Below are 20,171 nucleotides of genomic sequence, written 5' to 3'. Positions count from 1 at the left end.
CAAGCCCTTGCCTCAGGACTTATAAAGGTGATCTTAACTTTCCATCTGCAAAGATCATTATTTCCAGATAAGACAAGGTCATTGCGGTGGTGTGAATGAAAATGGCACCTGCATAGGCAAATAAGGAGTGGCATTTGAAAGGCTTAGAGTATGTGGCCTTGTTGCAGTAGATATGGCCTATGTCACTGGGGATGAGCTTTGACTTTTCAGATGCTCAAGTCAGACCCAGTGGCTCACACTCTCTCTTCCTGCAGCCTGTCCATCCAGATTTTGAACTCTCAGCTCCCTTTCCAGCACCATGTCTGCATGTGTGCCACCATGCTTCCCTCCATGATAATAATGAACTAAACCCCTCAATTCTTAGCCAGTCCCAACACAATGCTTTCCTTTATCAGTTGACATGATCACGCTGTGTCTTCATAGAAATAAAAACCCTAGGACAATATTTGATTAGGGTGACCTAATAACATGTCAGTATCTTTTTGTTATATTACTATAAGATATGTGTGTTCCTGTATATGTATGTTTATGTGTGTTTGAGCACATGTGGTTACATGTCCATGTGAAGACTCAAGGCATCTCCCTCTATTACTCTCCAGAGTATCTTGATAAATTCAGAGGTTTGACTAGTTTGACTGGCCAGCTAGCTCTGAGGATTCTGTCTACACCTCCCATGTGACAGAATTATAGGCAGACTGCCACACCCACCCAGCACTGCCTATGAGCTAGGTATCTGAACTTTAGTCCTCAGGCTTGTGTAGCAAGCACTTTATCAGATAAGCCTTCGCCCCAGCCCTTCAGCTGTGCCCCGTCCCATGTCTTTAAAAAGAAAGGAGACATTTAGAAACAGAAGAGAGGGTAGAGAGGTAGTTCAGTTGGTAATGTGCTTGAACAGCATGCATAAAGGCCTAGATTCCACTCAGTACCCATGGCTCTTCCCAACACTTCTCACCTGGACTCCTACACCCTAAGCTTCTCCAGTCTAGTGACGAGGCTTCACTTCCCTTTTTCCAGCTTCTCATTCCTACATAAACCTGTCATAAACCATCTCTTGGTTCTTCTCATCTTGCTCTGCTTGCCCTCTCTTTTCTTCCTCTCTTGCCCCCTGTCTTCTCTCATGGCCCAGTTCAATCTGGACGCTTCCAGATGTCTCCAGCCAAACACTCTCCCTCTTATCTACATTAAAATCTTTCCCAACCATACCTAGGAGTGGTCATATTCTCATTTTCATTCATATCCTGGGCTACATAGCAAGTTTGGTTAGCATGGATTTGTGCAAGACCTGTTTAAAAAAAAAAAAAGGAAGGAAGGAAGGAAGGAATGAGGAAAAAAAGAAAGAAGCAAAGAAAGGAGAGAGGGCACAAAACAGAAGCATCAAACAAAAGACAAAGGCAGAAACTGGCAGAACATCAAGGATTCCCAACAACCACAAGAAGCAAGATCTTCTCTAAAGTCCAGAGAGGACAAACACACTGCCAACACTAACACTGATACTTTTAAATAAAGGTTCTCATTATGTAGCCCAGGCTGGCTTCATCAAGATCTGCCTGCCTCAGCCTCCCCACCGCAGAGATTAATGTCACTATAAAAAGCCACCTGTCTGCAGTACAGTATCACTGATTCGAGGCTTAAAAACTTTGAAACTTTTTGCACACTAACATGGCACAGGTGGGAAATTCCATGTGTGTTCCCAAGTGATGGGTCACAGTTTAAACACAGATGCAGGTGTTACTGTACACTGTGTGTAGAAACAATCATTCTCCTAAGGACTATCATCTCTAAGATAGAGCCAATAAACTGAGGTGGTAAGCAAATTAATTATCAACACAATTTAAGTAACTGCAACTTATTTCTAGACAAGTTACTTGGGTTAATAAATACAGTTAACACTGTTTCAAAAAAAATTAAACTTACCTTAGAAGGCTATAAACATCTGGTGTTTCATTTTAACCTGTAAAATTAAATAAAATTTTTATTATTGATAACCAAGATTCCTTAAAGGAGGCCAAGCACATAATGTGTATAATTCTGAAGCATATTTTTTATAACAGTGATAAGGAACACAAGGGAGTATTATATGATTTCTCAATGCCATGCTACAACAAAACCACTGGGGCCACTGAGATCAGTTTGGCACTACCTTTGCTGGCAGCCATCACTGTCCCAACATCCTTTACTTTTATTCTGACAAACAGAAATTTTTTTTTAATTTTTGATTTATGATAAACAAATTTGGTAAAACTGCTAAGTTAACTGTCTCTCCAAGTTCATGGTGTTTAAAGTTAACACATTTTCCTCACAGATTACTTACCCTTTATAGAAAGGGAAACAGACATCATAATGCTTCTCCTTCAATGAAGAGTTTTAAACCAGATGATCACACCTACCAATCAACAGTGGCTACTTAAATAAGACACACCCGAAGTGCAGACAATCATCACCCATGCAGTGTTCTTATCAAAGCACATTTTACCTCATGCAAGACATTCAACTAGACAACAGAACTAAGCTTTTCAGAGAGTCAGTGTCAGGAAAACTAAAAAGGGGAAGAGATTCCTCAAAATTAGACAAAATTGTTTTGTTATAAGTACCTACAATTTACCACATCCCTACCCTGTCACATTTGCTCATCCCAGTAAAGAGAACTTCCAACCTTTGAACTGGTCTCTCTGCTTTCATGCATGACTGGTATCGGTCACTCTGTGCTTTACTCCCACATAAATTTTCACAACTTTTCAAAAGGTCATGCTGAGAGCAGCAGAGACTGCTCAGTAATTAAGAACACCTACTGCTCTTTCAGAGGACCTGAGTTCAGACCCCAGCACTCACACTGGGCTCACAGCTTTTTAACTCCAATTCCAGGAGATCCAATGACCACTTCTGGCTCCCATGGCCGTACACAAACAGAAGTAACACATACACACACACAGATACACACACAAACACACACACACACACACACACACACACACACACACACACATAATCATTAAAAACAAAACAGCTGGGCTGTGATGGCACAAGCCTTCGATCCCAGTACTTGAGAAGCAGAGGCAGGCAGATCTCTGTGAGTTCAAAGAGGTCAGTCTGATCTATAGAGTGAGTTCCAGGACAGCCAGGGCTACACAGAGAAACCCTGTCTGGAAAAACCAAAATAAAACCCAGAAAGTTCACAGTGAATCATAGTCAAGTGCAGTACAAAAACCAGAAAGAGACAAAAAAAAAAAAAAAAAAAAAATCAATGGTGGTCCCTAAGATGTCAATGAAGCTGAAAATGGCTGTCATGGCATCCTAACATCCTAATGTAACACATTAGTCATGTTTGTGGTAATACTGATGTACACACACCTACCATGCTGCAGTAGTATAAAAGGCACAATATAAAAAAATTATATGTAGAGCACAAAATAATTGATAATACATGACTGTTATAGTTGTGTTTTTATACTATATTTTATTGACATTTTAGAAACTATCATCTAATACATATATTTATGTTCTTTAAAAAGTTCCTATAACAGTATGTCAGGTAATGCTGACAGTTGCATCATACTTGTGTTTACCACGTCACGCAATGCATCAAAAGGGCACATGAAGTGACAATCCACTGTGTAAAACATACTGATGGTCCAACAATGAGGGAATCAGCCAATGACAGATTCACACACTTCTACTGGTAAATGAAGCATACTGTACTTAATCCTGGGGTGAGGTGAGTTTTTCTTTTTCCCAGGAAAATAGAAAATAAAAAGTACCTCTGAAAACACAGAGATGAGTAAGGAAACATGCAGCTACTTTTCACAAGGTGATTGAAGCTTAGAAGCATCAGGACTGGTCAGATGGTGTTAGACTTCCTGCTAGTACAGAGAGGTTGTGGCACTGGAGATTACAAGTCAATCCATGTTCCCTCTTACTGCCAGGCCTTATCATTGCACCCACCCAGTGACTACAAAAACAAGTATGCACAATCAGTTAGAAAGAGAAGGATTACACAAGGGAGTGGATTTCACGAGTTCAACGTGAGACATCCAATCTATAGCTTTAGATAAAGGAAATGAGATGTGATATGGCAAGGCAAATGTGGTAGTTGGATGATACCATCTACATAAAAAGGTAGTCACATATCAAGGAGGATGAAGGAGGAGCAAGACAAAACAATGGAAATGGGGAATAGCAGCTACACATAGTTTATTAGTCAAAACAGGTAAGAGGTAGGGAATGAAACTGGAAGGCCCCAAGATAAATGTTAAAATCATAAACTTCTAAAAAGCTACATAGCAGACTTTGCACTACAAACAACTCTAGGAAAAATAAGAAAACAAAAGAAGTCTTAGTATAAACTACTGATTAAGGTATCGTGGGTAGCTATAAAAATATTTACGTGAAAATTGCATACAGTTGTGTGAATCATTTATTCTGTGTAAGAACAAGCTATATTAAAATGAAAGCTTACTTTGATTTGGATTTGTTTCTTCCTCTTTAGATTAGGTCAAAAGCTGTTTATTCTGATAACTTTAGGTAGGATTTTGCTTATTTAACTAAAGAACTCTCTCACTAGAACACTCCTGAAATGAAATCTATTCAGTACTTATCACCACATGCCTCTGTCTGTGTCCATCCCAAACAAATTACTAAGCACCCAATCACCAGAACATTCAGTCTTTGCATATCTACTGCTTTGAACATCCCCTTGCTTTTCTCAGCAATTTTTTAAATGTCTACATGCGACTTCCAGGCCTCTTGCCAGTCTTCTTCCTTCCTTGTTGCAATTATTTCTTCCCTTATGTTTTTAGCAAACATACACACACACACAAGCACCTACTTAATCTTTTGTATGTATGTATGTGGGGTGGGGGATTAGAAGGGGATGGATGGATGGGTGTGTGTGTGTGTGTGTGTGTGTGTACACCATCCACCTTGCCATACCAACCACAGGTATTCTCAGGAGCCATCCACCTTGCAATTTTGTTGTTGTTGTTGTTGTTTTGATTTGGGTTTGTTTGTTTTGTTTTGAGATACTCTCTCACTAAGTAGCTCTGACTGTCTTGGAACTTGATATGTAGACCAGGCTAGTCTTGAACTCGTGGAGATCCTCCTCCCTCTGCCCAAGATTAAATATGTGAGCCACCACACTAGGCTTTGTTTTGTTTAGCTTTTTTTGTTTTGTATTGCACCATTTAGTCCAGGCTGGCTGATTAGCAAGACCCAAGGATGCAGCAGGTCTGTCTCTCCAGGGCTGGGATTATAATCACATGCCACTATGCCTGGCTTTTTATGTGAGTTCTGTGAACCAAACTCAGGTTTTCCCAACTGAGCCATTTGATGAGACCTATCACATCTACTACTGCTCTAGTCTCAACTCAGAATTTTCTATCATGATAACCTTTTTTTCCCCATCTGTTATTTTTTTGTCTTTCTCATGTAAATTACTAAGAAGCCTACCACAAATTATACAGCTCAGCAAATGCTATCTTCCTCCCCCAGGACATCTGCTCCAACCAACATCTTACTAGATATATCCAAAACAAAATAAACCAGAAAATAAAATCTTAAAGAGAAACAAAAACTTAATACATCATAATTACAGTTTTATAATTTAAGACTAATCCAGGTAAGTACATCACATGCCGTAATTCTAATACTCCAGTACTTAGAACAATAAAAATATGCTTCAAGCTTGTAAAAATTAAGCAATCTAAAAATATTATAACTGAATCACTAATTCTTGGCACTATGTTCTCCACATAGTTTTTAAAAATATTGCTTAAAATTAATTTTTAAAAAATGGCATCATAGTTGAGTGATAGAGCACTCTCTAAGGTGTGTGAAGTTCCAAAACTACACAAACAAACAAACAAACAAAAATAAATAAAATAAATGGAGATGAGGCATTAGAGGTGGGATGGAGATAAGAAAATGGAAGTGTGACTAGAATATGCATTCAGGTACAAAATTGTCAAACAGTAAATCACTATTTCTTTAAAAAAAAAAAAAAAATCACTGGAGATGTAGCTTAGCTGTAGCATGCTTGTCTATTATGTACCCCAGCACCACAAAAGGGAAAAAATAGTAACAATTCCTGAACAGGTACCTAATAAAATAGAATGAGCACAACAATAAAATTCCACAGAGGTACCAGCAGAAAACACCAACTAGTTTTTTAAGCTATACATCTGTAACTACTAGCCAGTATTTCAACTTTGTCTTAATGAAAAATCTTTCCTTTTTGGGGGGAGGGGAGTGTTTCAAGACAGGGTTTCTCTGTGTGGCTTTGGAGTCTGTCCTGGAACTCACGCTGTAGACCAGACTGGTCTCAAACTCACAGAGATCCACCTGCCTCTGCCTCCCAAGTGCTGGGATTTCCCAAGTGCTGGGAATAAAGGTGTGCACCACCACTATTTTCTAAAAATGAACTGATACGCAATATAAAATACTTCTCTGAGCTCAAACAGGCAATGTAAAGAAGGAAAGGCAAATATCATAAACCAGTTTGGCTGTAAAGGAATAGCAAAAATAGAACATAGGAAAAAAGCTGATAGCTGTAAAATAGTAAAGGAGAACCAGTGAAGGAAATGTAAAAGCAAGACTTAAGTCTGAAACAGAAATGAGGAAACAGCAAAAGAAGCATGTGAAGCAGTAAGCATATTTTAATAAAAAGAATCTGTAAGCCAAGCATTTAATCCCAGCACTCAAAAGACAAAAGCAGAAGGATCTCTGAGTTCAAAGACCAGCCTGGTCTACATGGTGAATTTCCAGGTCAACCAGGTTTCAAAGAGACTGTCTCAAAAAAAGAAAAAAAAAAAAAAAATTTAATTGAAATTTAAAAAAAAGAAACTTTGTACAGGGTATCTGCAAAACCATGTGCCATGAACAATAGAAATAGGGCCATCACAATGACTTTTCCTGGGAATGGCTACTAAAATGTAGAAAATATGTAGTTCACAGGCTGGAGTTATAATTAGCAGTACCTAGCATGTGCAAGATTTAGTGTATACATGGGGTGCTTCAACACAAAACAAAAATACACACTTGGATTTGGCAATGAATTTTAACATATAACAAATTCAATAATCCATTCAGAGAGAAAAAAACTGGACTTTACTAAAACTAAAAACTTCTTCAAATCAGCATGCTAAAGAAACAGCTGCATTTTCATTTTTATTACAGCTCTATTTACAACAGCCAAGAAATGGAATCAACCTGTTTCCACCAACAGATAAATGACAAAAATATTATATATACACAAGAAAGTCAATGGCCATAAAAAAGGATGGAATCATGTGACAACATGAATAGAACCCACAGGACATATGTTAAATAAGTCAGACATAAAAAAGACAGATCCTGTATGTCACTTACATGAAGTTGAGAGCTACCAGAGCTTGGGGAAGCCAGGAGAGAGCAGAATAGAGAAAGCTTCTAGACCAGTGTGCTGTGACCCCTTTAATACTGTTCCTCATGTTGTGGTGACCCACACACACAAAATTATTTTGCTGCTACTTCATAACCATAATTTTGCTACTGTTATGAATCATAATGTAAATATCTGATATAAAGGACATATGATGAGAACTGCTGTTCTAGAACCACATAGTAAAAGAGGAATCCGCTTCTGACCTCTACTTGTGCTCCCTGGCACATGCCCCCATACTATCACACACACATACACATACACATAATTTCTTAATATATAAACGGTGGTGAAGCAAGATGCTCAGTCGTGCTGTGCACTGCTATGAGAAATGTAAATAGTAAGGAAAACAGCGTGACAGCTCCTCCAAAAATAAAATTACAATTACCATCACCCAACATCCCACTCTGGATAAATGTCCAAAAGAACTGAAAACAGTGACTCAGGTATTTGTATACACATGCTCACAGAAGATAAGACACAGTATACATTCACAATGAGTACTCAGTCTTTTTCTTTTTGGGGGGAGAGGGGGGTTTCGAGACAGGGTTTCTCTGAATACCAGCCCTAGCTGTCCTGGAACTAGCTTTGTAGATCAGGCTAGCCTCAAAGATCCACTTGTCTCTACCTCCTAAGTGCTGGGATGAAAGAGGTACACCACTACCATCCAGTTTTGGTATTTTTGGTTTTTTTTTTTTTTTTAAGATTCATGTATTATTTATACAATGTTCTGACTGCATGTATGCCTGCACGCCAGAAGGAGGCACCAGATCTCATTATAGATGGTTGTGAGCCACTACCAAGTGGTTGCTGGGAATGGAACACAGACTCTCTGGAAGAGCAGCCAGTGCTCTTAACCTCTGAACCATCTCTCCAGCCTTACTTAAAAAAAAGAAAAAAGAAAGAAAGAGAGTTTGACACAGTACAATGAGGATGCACTCTGAAGATGTCATGCCTACTGGAAAGGCCCATCTCCAATGGGGCTGCATGATTTCATTTACATGAGGTACCTAAGTAGACAAATGCATAGAAATAGAAAGGAGATTATTGAGGGGAAGAGAAACCATAAGGAATCACTGTTGAATGTGTATGGAATTTCAGTTTGGGATGAGGAATACATTTTGAAATATATAATAGTAATGAATGTATAGTAATGCAAATTTACTCTATACTACTGACAGGTACACTTAAAAATGGCCAAAATAAGCCAGACAATGGTGGTCTGGACAGGCTCCAAAACTACAGAGAAAGCCTGTCTCGAAAAACAGGGGGAAAAAAATGACTAAAATGGGTTTGGAGGTTTTGCTCAGTGGTATAGTGATGAGATCCACAATTCAATCCCGGGGGGGGGGGGGGGGGCACAAACACACTCCTCATAAATATACACATACATACATATACACCGAAATGGGAAAATTTAGGCAGTATTATAACTTAAAAAGAGTGATTACAGAGTTCACATAGAGCCTAGAACCAAGTCCCAGCTCCAGCCTCCCCAAAAAAACAAGTGGTTACAGAGTACAATTTAAATCGCCCACCTACTCAAACAGCATAAAAGTACTAATCATAGTTATTTTAAAAGTAGGCATACAAACTTTCAGAAAACTGAAAAGTAACACTTCAGTTGCATACAAGTGATGAAACTGTTGTTCCCAACGCCCTAGAGCTTTCTGTCCTCTACATTTTGAAGAGGAAATATAAACCAAGTGGTGAAGCAAACCCCTCTAATCCCAGCCCTCGAGAGGGAGAGGCAGGTGGATCTCTAAGGGTTCCAGGACAGCCTGGGCTACAGAGAAAGCCTGTCTGTAAAGTTAAATATATAAATAAATAAACTTAAAAAGAGAGAGAGGAAATACAGGGCTGAAGGGGTGGCTCAGCAGGTAAGAGCACACTGGCTACTCTTGCAAAAGACCTGGGTTTGATTTTCAGGACCTACAGGGTGGCTCACAACCAGCTACAACTCCAGTTCTGGGGAATTAGACACCACCTTCCAGTTTCCTCATGCAAACACACATGTAAATAAAATTTTAATTCAAAAATAAATTTTTAAATAGAAAATACTGGCAGGGTGGTGGTGGAACATGCCTTTAACCCCAGGAAGCAGAGGCAGGCAGATTTCTTTGAGTTCGAAGACAGCCTGGTGGTGAGTTCCAGGACAGCCAGGACTGTTACACAGAGAAACCCTGTCTCGAAAAACAAAACAAAAACAACAACAACAAAAAAAAAAAAAAAATGAAAATAGTGGACTGAAGAGATAGCTCAGTTTGTGTTCCATGCAAGCATGTGAACCTCAGTTTGGTCCCACAGAACCCATACAAAAAAGGCACACACAATGGCTTATACCTGTAGTACCAGCACTGAGGGGGTAGATGCTGAAGGATCCCTTCACAGATAAATCCTCTGTCACAAAACTAAAGAACTATGAAGACATTCAAGTCAACCTCTAGCCACCACATATATGTGCACATACATGTTCATGAACATAAAGAATTACTCCATAGCTCATAATTTTTACTCAAATTTAATTTCTTTTAAAAACCCAGCAAATTAAACCATAAACAAGAACCACCATTCAGCAGGCTCTGGAGGTATGGAGGTAGGAGAGCTGGCCCCACTCCTTGCTGGGGTAGTGCAGGAGAGCTGGTCCTGTTCCTCACCAGCTATAAACCCTGTACCTCACACCTGGAGTGTGATAGAGATGGCCCTGGTAGACTGGGAACAGGAGAGCTGGCCCTACTCCTCACCAGGGCATGAGCTCAGCAGAGCCTGTCCTGCCCCTTGACAGCTACCACAGGCAGGAGAGATGGCAAAGTGGAGTAGCTGCCGCTGCCACTGGTAAGACTGTCATAAAAGTGTGGGTGGGCTGACCAACTTAGCTACCCACCCAATTCCAGATCCGGGGCTTTGAGCTGACCCATCCCAACATCGACCCCATCTAAGAACAGATGGAGCAAGTGAATGAGACTGGTCCTATAGAACCAAAGCTGCAGAATCTCCAGGACACAGGGCAGGAAACACTGCACAGAGAAACCTTGAGGAGCAGAGGGGGAGGGGGGAAAAACACTGCACAGAAGAAGGGGGGAGAGAGAAAGCACTGCACAGAGAAACCTGGGGGGAGGGGAGGAGCACTGCACAGAGAAACCTGGGGGGAGGGGAGGAGCGCTGCACAGAGAAACCTGGGGGGGGGGGGAAGCACTGCACAGAGAAACCTAGGGGAGGGGGGTCAAACTATCCACACAATATGCTATCAAGGAAATGCAAGTTAAATAACAATGAGATGTTACTGAATACTTATTAGAAGAGCAATGTCCACAATATAGACAGCACCAAGTACCAGCCAGGACAGAGTTCCAGGTACTCCTTCATTGTTGGTGGAAATGTAAAATGGTACAGCCACTATTGAAGACACTCTGGAAGTTTCTTTCAAAACTAAACATGCATGCTTTTAGCACATGCTGCAGCAATTGTGTTCCTGGGTTTTTGTGTTGTTTTTAGAGACAGTGTTTATTTGTGTAGCCCTGGCTGTCCTAGAACTTATTCTGTAGACCAAGATGGCCTCAAACTCAGAGATCCACCTGTCTCTACCTCCCAAGTACTGGGATTAAAGGCAAGAGTCACCACTGCCCTGCTAGCTCCTAGATTTTTTTTACCTACAGAAGATAACACCTAAAGTCTACACAAAAACCTCCATATAGGTGATAACCACAATGTTGTCTATAATTACTACAACCTAGGAGCAACTAAGATATATTTCAGTAGGCAAATAGACAAACTATGAAATAGCCAAGTGTAGTTTTGTTTTGTTGAGTCAGAATCTCCCTGTGTGGCACAGGCTGACCTCAAACTCTCCATCCTCCTGCCTCATGAGTACTTTAGTACAAAAAGCTATCAAGTCACAAAAAGGCAGGGAGACCAGGGAAAAGAAGCCAGTATGAAAATGAAATATGCTGTATGATTCTAACTGTATAACATCCTAAAAAAAAAAAAAAAGGCAAACTACAGAGACAGTAAAAGGCAACTGGGGGCTGGCATGGGCTCTGAGACAAGAAGATGAGCAGACATAGTCCCCAAAACCCGGGATTTTTGTAGTGAAAATACTGTGCATTTTATTGTAACACTGGATACACAAAATCTTATATTTGCCCAAACTCATACAATACACACCACCAAACTCAAACTCCATTTACGTAAATCACTGCTCGGGGATAACAACAATGTAGGTGCACTGATTTTTAAGAAATGTACCACTGGGTGTAGAAGCCTACACCTTCAATCCCAGCACTCAGAGGCAGAGGCAGGAGGATCTCTGTTGTTCTGAGGCCAGCCTGGTCTACAAAATGAGTTCAAAGACAGCCAAAGCTATATAGAGACACCCTGCCTCAAAAAAAAAAAGAAAGAAAGAAAGAAATATATCACTCTGACGTGGGATGTTCATAACAAGGGGAAGAGGTTCTCTTCTTCCACCATGTGAGTCCTAGGGATCCAACTTAGGCTGTCAGACTTGAAAGCAAATACCTTTACCTGCTGAGTCATATCCATAGTCTGACATCAACAAACAGTAAAACTTCAACATTCATACAGCATTCTTATACTATATATACTTCATAGGAAACAGAATGGATCACAGACTTTTAAAAGCTTATAATCAGAAAGATATTAGTGATTATTGGTTTCGCAAAGGTTTATTTTTATTTTATTTTATTTTTTCGAGATAGTTGAATCACCATGTAGCCCAGCTGGTCTAAAACTCACCATCCTCTCAACTACTGAAATTACAGACATTCACAATCATACTCGGCTTTGTCAATGGTTTCTTCTAATGAACAACAACCAATTAATTAATTAATTAATTAGAACTGGATTTCACCAAAATTAAAAATCTTTTGCTAAAGCTCCTCTGGGGTTTCAACAAAGGCAGGAGTTGGGGAGGTGCTAACTGCCCTCAAAAGTAGCCATGTTCACTTGTCTCATGTGAAGTAACAGACTTAATGCAACCCTTTACTTCTTGTCTGGTGTATCACCAAGACTTTATCTATAGTTCATCCTTTGCAACATCAGGCCATCTAGCCTACAGGATGGTACACAGACCACTGCTCCCATAGCCAGATTTCATTCACAAGTATAGAAATTAAGACTCTTTATTCTATTTTAAAACTCACCTGTGTTTAGTGTCTATTCTACCAATTTAAGAGGTCATAATTCTCAATGGCAAAATGCCTCCAAGAAACAGTTGGTTTAGGCAAGCCATAGATTTCTTCTAGAAAATATAGAGTTTACAAGTTAATGAGACAACAACTCAACATAATCCCAGCACTTGGGAGGCAGAGGCAGACAGCTCTCTGTACATTCAGAGCCAGTGTGGTCTACAAAGTGATTTCCAGACCACCCAAAGGTCTCTATCTCAAAAAAAAAAAAAAAAAAAAAAAAAAAAAACCAAAAATATAGTTTTAACAAGATTATGTAAAGTTCTACAGATGCTGAATAAGCTCCTAAAAAGATAACCAACATCTTCAGTCATCAGGAAAAAAAACAAACAAAAAAAAAAAAGAAAGAAAGAAACAATGCCACCACACACCTACTATACTATGCCTAAGTCACATCATACTTCTATTTCTGGCAATATGGATCAGCTAGAACTCACTGATGGTAAGATGTAAAATGCTTGAAAGAAAGAGAGAGAGAAAAAAAAAACTTGATCACGTTTATCAAGTGCTTAAAATTTTAACCACACCACATGACAAAGATTCTACTTTTAGGGATTTAGCAAGAAAGCCCAGTTTCCATTTAACAACAGCAAGTTTCTGAGCTGATTGCCAAACAATCAGTAAATAAGTTTACAGACAGACTGACTGCAATATACCCACCTAAGGAATGCCATTCAATAACAAAAGGCATTGGAACTAATACCTCAACAAACTGAGTAAATCTCAAATGATTTTATGGAGATAAAAGACAGTGTATGAGAGTCCATCTGCACAAAATTCTAGAAAAGGTAAACTAAGTTACAATGACAGAAAGCATGATGTCAGGGATCAAGGAAATGGACTCAAAGATATTCGGGGGTGAGGGAGTGGTAAGTGTTCAGTCTTGATAATGGTGATGCCTTCTGTATGAGATTTACATGTGACAACGCCTAAGGCTGGGTACTTAGCTCATTGTGGTTCTGGAGTTTAAATGTTATGGTCTGGCACTGCCTAGGCTGTGGGGAGAGCTCGTAACAAATACCTTCAAAGTGCTGAAAGCACAATGGAGAAGGAGGACCACAGAGCAGAAAAACAAAGCATTGACAAGGAAAGCCAGGCTGGCTCTCTCACCAATAACCTTCTCTCTAAAACTAGCCAGGTCCAAAGAGAATACACCAATTTCTCCTGAAAGTGATGAACTTCATAGCCTCACGATTTCCAGATAGGTTCCACCTCTCACTGGCTTGTCCAGTCTTTGATCATTGCAACAAGATGTTGCCATTTGCTAATGTCACACTCAAGAACAAGAACAAGAACTGTATGACCGATTTTTAAAATCATACCTCAAAAAAAATCAAAAGCATATTGTTTTAGGTTAGACTATATGATTTGTTTGGGACTACCTTCATAGTTTTTTGTTTTGTTTTGTTTTGTTTGAGGCAACCAAGGCAGTTACACAGAGAAACCCTGTCTCAAAAAACAGAAACAAAACAAACAAAAAAAGCTAAATTCTATGTGGCAGAAGAGAAAAGAAAAAAAACACAGAACTCAAGAATAGAGACCTAAAGTTTAAAACCCAGCTGTGCCATTTTAGCTCCTTGGGTATCTTATCAGTCCAAAAAAAAAAAAAAAAAAAAAAAAGAAAGAAAAGAAAGAGGAAACAATATAAACCTCAAAAGATCAGAGAGGAAAGAGAACTCTTGTAAATGAAAACATGATACACACAGTATCCATATTAATCACAGTATACCTAGGAAGCAGAGGAACACAAGACAGTGAAACTAGGCCCTGTCTCATTGGCTGTGTGACCTAATAAAAAGCACTAAACATCTCCAAGCCTTTGTTTCTGCTGCACATCAAGCTGCTTAGTAACATGTACCACATATTTAGAGGGTTAAATGCACAGGTACCTTTTTTTTTTTTTTTTTTTTTTTTTGGAGGGGGGCAGTTCAAGACAGGGTTTCTCTGCAACAGCCCTGGCTATCCTAGAACTGGCTTTGTAGACCACTATAATTCACTGAGATCTGCCTACCTCTGCAGGACTAAAGTGCTGGTATTAAAAACATGTGCCATCTTGCCTGGCTTTATGTAAATACAGTAAATACTTCCTAAATTGTATCTCCTCTGGCAAAAATACTCAATACCGAATTCCATTCTGCCATCCAAGCTGCAGAAGGGCAAGTCATTAGTGACTCACAGCACTGAATCTCATACTTGGAGCAATGGCATCATCTGGGAAGGATAGTCTATTTTTTTGTTTGTTTGTTAATATATTTATTTTAGAAGAATTTAAAATTTATAGAACTAAAAGAAAAAAGAGCTGGGTAGTGATGGTGGCAGTGGTGTCACACATCTTTAATCCCAACACTTGGGAGGCAGAGACAGGGTATCTGTGAGTTTGAGGCCAGCCTGGCCTACAGACAGAGTTCCAGGACAGTTAGGACTGTTACACAGAGAAACCCTGTCTCAAAAAACAGACAGACAAAAACCAAAAGCAAAGATTTATAGAATTAGGGCTGGTATATAACTTAGGTAGAATGACTGGTCAGTGTACAAGAGACCCTGAGTCCCACTCCCAGCATGGCATAAACTGTGTAATAGCAAACACCTAGAATCTTAACATCTGGGAGGTGAAGGCAAGAAATTGTCACCCTCTACTACATATAAACTTCAAGGTCAGCCTGAGCTACATAAGACCTTGTTTAAAAAAGAATGACTACAAAAATAATTCAGAAAGGTTCCCATGTGCCTGGGACCTGATCTACCTCATTAAATGTTACACTTGGCATAATTTTCTTGGTCTATAAATCAAAATCAACTGATGCATAACAATGTCCAAACTTCATTCAGATTTCCTTAGTTCTTCCCTACTTCCCACCCTCACCTTTCTCATCAAGGACCCCATCCAGACAGACATTTCATTTTAAACTAAGGGCTACTGAGTCCCAGTTCTAGAAATTGTAATGACAGTATGAAACTGAAGCCCCAAAATCTACACTTCAAAATCGACATGTTGCCAAGGGCTGCTGCTGCAATAATCTGCAAACATACTCAGAACAGCATATCAAGAATTCAGACTAGGGGCTGGAAAGATGGCTCAGTAGTTGAGAATGCTAGCTGCTCTTCCAAAGGGCCTAGGTTCAATTCCCAGCACCCACATGAAAGCTCATAACTGTCTATAACTCCAGTTCCAGTGAATCCAACACCCTCACACAGGCATACATGTAGGCAAAACACCAATGCACATAAAATAAAAAATAAAATTAAAGACTAACCAACAATATATAGTGTAAGAAGTATGGTTTTACCGTCCGCCACCAGTCTTGTCCCGCCGCTGCCGTTGGCCAATAGTGCTTTATTTATTAACCAGTATGAGAAACATATACAGAATGACATCTCCCATCAATATAGGATAACACAATAGCCACTATTGATATGTGACTACTGAAAATTTAAAACATGGATAGAAAAAGTATAAGCTACACAATCTATCAAAAAATGACTCAAAAATGAGAATAATTTTCATGTTAATTATGGTATTTTTAGTGTACTAGGTTAAATAGAATGACATTCTATGTAGTTTGTTCACTTGGGTTTTTTTTATTTTGTTTTGTTAACATGAGTACTAGAAATTAAAATCACAGAGTAGCTGGCAGTACATTTCTAGGATACTACAGTTGTCAGTCATCTGGATGCAACAGTACACATTATGACCTGGGGACTTATCAGAAGAGTGATCCCCCTGTACTTTAGGGTAAGAGAAGCCCCAGATTGTCAACAGAGGTGAGGAGCTCCCAGATGAAGCATCAGCATTGCTGGCTGGGTTCAAATCACTTACAAACTGAAACCATAGGACATTCACTGGGTCTATGAAAGCAACAAGGCAATGGCTCAATCACATGGTTCTAGATCAGTTGACCAAAGAAAAGTGGAGTCATAAAGATGGTGGCCCAATATCTGGGTCTTCAACTGATGGTGACTTGATGTACAATGAATCCCTGTGTTACAAAGATTCATCTCCACATCTGACAGATCTACAGAATAGAACACGTTTATAATTATAACAAATATTTATTGGGTTGTTGGTTTTATTAGAAAACACTCACCTAATATGTCAAGGCCCTGGGTTTGATTTCTAGTAGCACACACCCGTTAAGTAAGATTAAAACTGTTAAAAACAAAGTGTGGTAAAAGTTTAATTTCACTTTTCTCTCTCATCATTTATTACAAAATGGTAATGTCCATATTCTCAGATAAGTAATACTACTATGTCACAACTATCTCATTTTAGCCAATTTAAAATTATTGTTCTTAGATGGATACGGTGGGTGTACACCTTTAATCCCAGTACTTGGAGAAGGGAGATCTGACAGTTTAAAGCCAGCCTGGTCTACATAGTGAGTTTTAGGCCAACCAGGGCTACAAAGTGAGACCCTATCTCAAAATAAATAAATAGAATTACTACCGTTAATCCCCCAGTAATGTCATTTGCACTTTTAGGACTTAAATCAGCAAAGCTCATTTTGTATCAGGCCATTTTTTTTAAAAGCATTGAATAAATATTTTCTGATTTAAAAAAGCCAAATGATTACCATTAATAAGCTGTTCTACAGCATTTACATATTTCATTTATGCCTCACAACCGGAGTAGTATATTCAAAAACTAAAAGATTGATAATTACATAGCCACAATTAATCTACACAAGTGTCATCAATCATGACTCCTTGAGTAATCTCCAATCCAATGGTTGATAATGAACAGGAGATTGTCAATAAATACTAAGGACCACACACACAAATACATACACATATACATACCCATACACACAGCATTATGCTTTGTTTCCTGGACAGAAAAACACCTCAAAAAGGTGCAAAGTTATGTGTGCCCTGTTGGCCTAACTCTTCCATGGCATAGCTAAATCATACCTTCACGAAACCCTCTGGCTTTGGGTTGCAAAAGCTGTTCTGAAAGGCTTTCAATGCAATTTTAAAATAGAAAAATTGCACCTGCAGCCAGACTCAGAGCAGTGGAGAAAGATGATCCATTCCACCATACACCCTCTTAGAGATCAGGTAAGCAAAACCAGACATGAGCAAATAAATACCTCCAGGCCACCATTTCTCAGCTTTAAGTACAAAAGAAGCACTGCTACGGGCTAGACACTCTGAACAATTTCTCATTGCAACATTCGGAGTCTTCCAAGGTCTCACCTATGTATGTCTGACAGCAGTATCTGAACGAGAAGCCAGGTGACTCCTTGTTAATGCTCCTTCCTTCAATGCACCTCCCTTTAGGAATGTGTGCCTAAATGGTCAATAAAATCTACTTCCGCGTGTCAACATGAGCCACACACAGCCAACCTTGTAACCCTTGTTAAAAACCTTTACCCGTGGCACTTCACTTGGAATGGCATTCAACTTTTAAAAAAATGGTACACTAAAAACATTTAGCTTTCGCCTTTGCAAAGCATTTTAAACTGCTGCTGTATGCAAAAATGACACACACACACACACAAAAAGGAAAACATCACCCGCCTCTGAAAGTGAAGGGCGTGCCTTTCTCCCTAATGACCACCTTGTGGCCATTCTGTCGGCGAGGGTCTGCAGTAACTTAAAACACAACGTGTCAAGGGCAGCCTTTCCGGAAAGACAAAACAAGCGCCCGAGACGGGAGGCAGGCAGCGCGCTGGCAGCCGGGTCTGTTGTTTCTGTTTGATTCAAGGGCTCGCAAGAGATTCCTCGGAGCAGAGCCGGGGACAGCAGACGCACTCCTCCGTCCGGGGAGAGCGCGCCGTTCGCGTCCACCGTCCCCGCCGCGGCCCAGGTGGCAGGTGTGTCCACCCGCCGCAGCCACGGGGGGCGGGCCAGCCCTCCTGCCCTCCCGAGGGCAGGCTGCCCGCAGGCAGGAAGCTCGGGAGCCCAGGCTGAGACCCGGGTCATGTAAACCTGCTCGCCCCGTGCGCCAGGCGGCCGCCGCCCTCCCCAGCGCAGCCCTCAGCAGGCAAAGCCCGCGCCCCCGAGCGCCTTTGTGCGTTCCGCGGGAACCCGCGCCCGGCCTTCTTACCAAGGGTCGGAGACCTAGCGACGGGCAGCTCCCTCCCCGCCGGCGTTGTGGCCGAGCGACAGAGACACTACCTGGAGAGCGCTCACTCGGCGGCCGCCACCGCCGGGCGTCCCCGCAGGCTTGTCTCCCAGGGAGGGTAAGTTCCAGGGCACGTCGGAGCGCGCCGGCGCCGGCGCGGGGGCGGGGCGGGGCGTGCTCGAAGAAGAGGGCGGGGCAATGTCACGTGATGTAGAGGGGCGGGGAGATCGCTTGGAGGGCGCGGCGACTTGACCACATGATGGGAGAGGGCGGGGCGTGCCTCCTATAAGGGGCGGGGCGGAGGACCCACGTGATGAGTGAGGGCGTGGCGGGTGTTGTCGTTGGGCAGGATGGTGCGGGTCACGTGATGTGGGGCGGAGGGTAGTGCTGAGCAGCGCGGATGACTCACGTGACGGCTGTGGTGGGCGGGGCGCCAGGCTCCAGGCAGCAAAGGGCGTAGGGGAGGGGGGGTTGGGCGGTTGGGGTGTAGATGGCCGCGGACTTCCAGTTGGGCGGGGTGCCGGGAGGTTGCTTAGCCAGAGTGGGGGGTGCGGAGGCATTAGGGAAGGCGCTGAAGCCGACGGCCGAGTGGGTGTCAACACTTTGTAAACATCTAGTGGGAAGTGTTGGGAAAACGGTAGTGGGAATACGGGAGAATGGAGAACGGAAAGTACTACGGCGGCAGGGAGTCTGCCATCTGGGGCTTAATGGCGCCCTAGGTCAAGGGTCCACAGGCTGGCAAGCCCGGGGAGTCGGGGAACGTGTGGCACTTATATTGGCACGAAATGGAACTCCGGTGATCTTGAGCTACTAGGTCTATGAGGAGTAGGTGGGTGGCCTGAGCCCTGCGCAGAGTGCTGGACGAGCAGGACACAGGAGTAGCATGACTGCTCTTTGAGCCCATGGGGCCTGCTGTATGCAATCACTGTGGGTCCAAAGTTGGCAGTGTGGAACCCGGAAGTGGCCCACAGTGAAGGCTTTGGGTAGTGATTATGTGGTTAGAGTTGCTAAAATGAAAACCCGCTGAGGCCTGGCTCTGCCTTTAATTGCCGCTTTACCTTCTGCACCTCCACTATCATGTGAAGAGTGTTGACTTAAAACCTTCCGGATCTATATTCGAAGGACTTTGAAAAAGAATAAGTACAGGGAATTCAGAATTCATTAACCATTTGTTGGTTGTGCCTCATACTATGACCAGATGAGATTTCAATAACACCACAGAAGAGAGGAAAGCACAGCCGGCATAGGGTTTAAGAGCCAGGTCCTGGATAGAGAGAGCTCTTTTCTGGCTTTATCCGCAAAGATGCAGCAATGTCTAGCTTAGCACAAGGTGAACTCTCAATTGTTGTTAAGTGATAAATAAACCCCACTGGGATGTTGGCAAGATTTCTAACAGCTGTCTCCTATAGTCCTTATTAAACCTAACCTGGCTAATGTTGAAGAAATCCTCCTCTTAAATGCTCAAGAAGAGAGTTTAAAAATAGACTATATA

The 20,171-nt window shown here is 41.3% G+C and overlaps 1 protein-coding gene across 5 annotated transcripts in view; it reads right to left on the bottom strand.

Moving 5' to 3' along the window:
- The window catches only part of Arhgap12 (Rho GTPase activating protein 12), a 97,666-nt gene extending 78,861 nt beyond the window's left edge, over positions 1-18,805 (bottom strand). For 4 of the 5 annotated variants that reach the window (XM_051205663.1, XM_051205667.1, XM_051205665.1 and 1 more), the window contains exons 1-2: positions 18,662-18,805; positions 1,915-1,951 (exon numbers count right to left, since the gene is read on the bottom strand). The gene's annotated coding sequence lies outside the window, so the exon portion shown is untranslated. The remainder of the gene's footprint in view (positions 1-1,914; positions 1,952-18,661) is intronic. The other variant, XM_051205664.1, reaches the window with a different exon arrangement.
- Positions 18,806-20,171: the final 1,366 nt, after the last annotated feature.

Source organism: Phodopus roborovskii, unplaced genomic scaffold (assembly GCF_943737965.1).
Source record: "Phodopus roborovskii unplaced genomic scaffold, PHOROB, whole genome shotgun sequence".
In the NCBI taxonomy this organism is placed as follows: domain Eukaryota; kingdom Metazoa; phylum Chordata; class Mammalia; order Rodentia; family Cricetidae; genus Phodopus; species Phodopus roborovskii.
The sequence above is the reverse complement of the archived record's forward strand: the minus strand, read 5'-3'. Positions and strand labels throughout refer to the sequence as shown.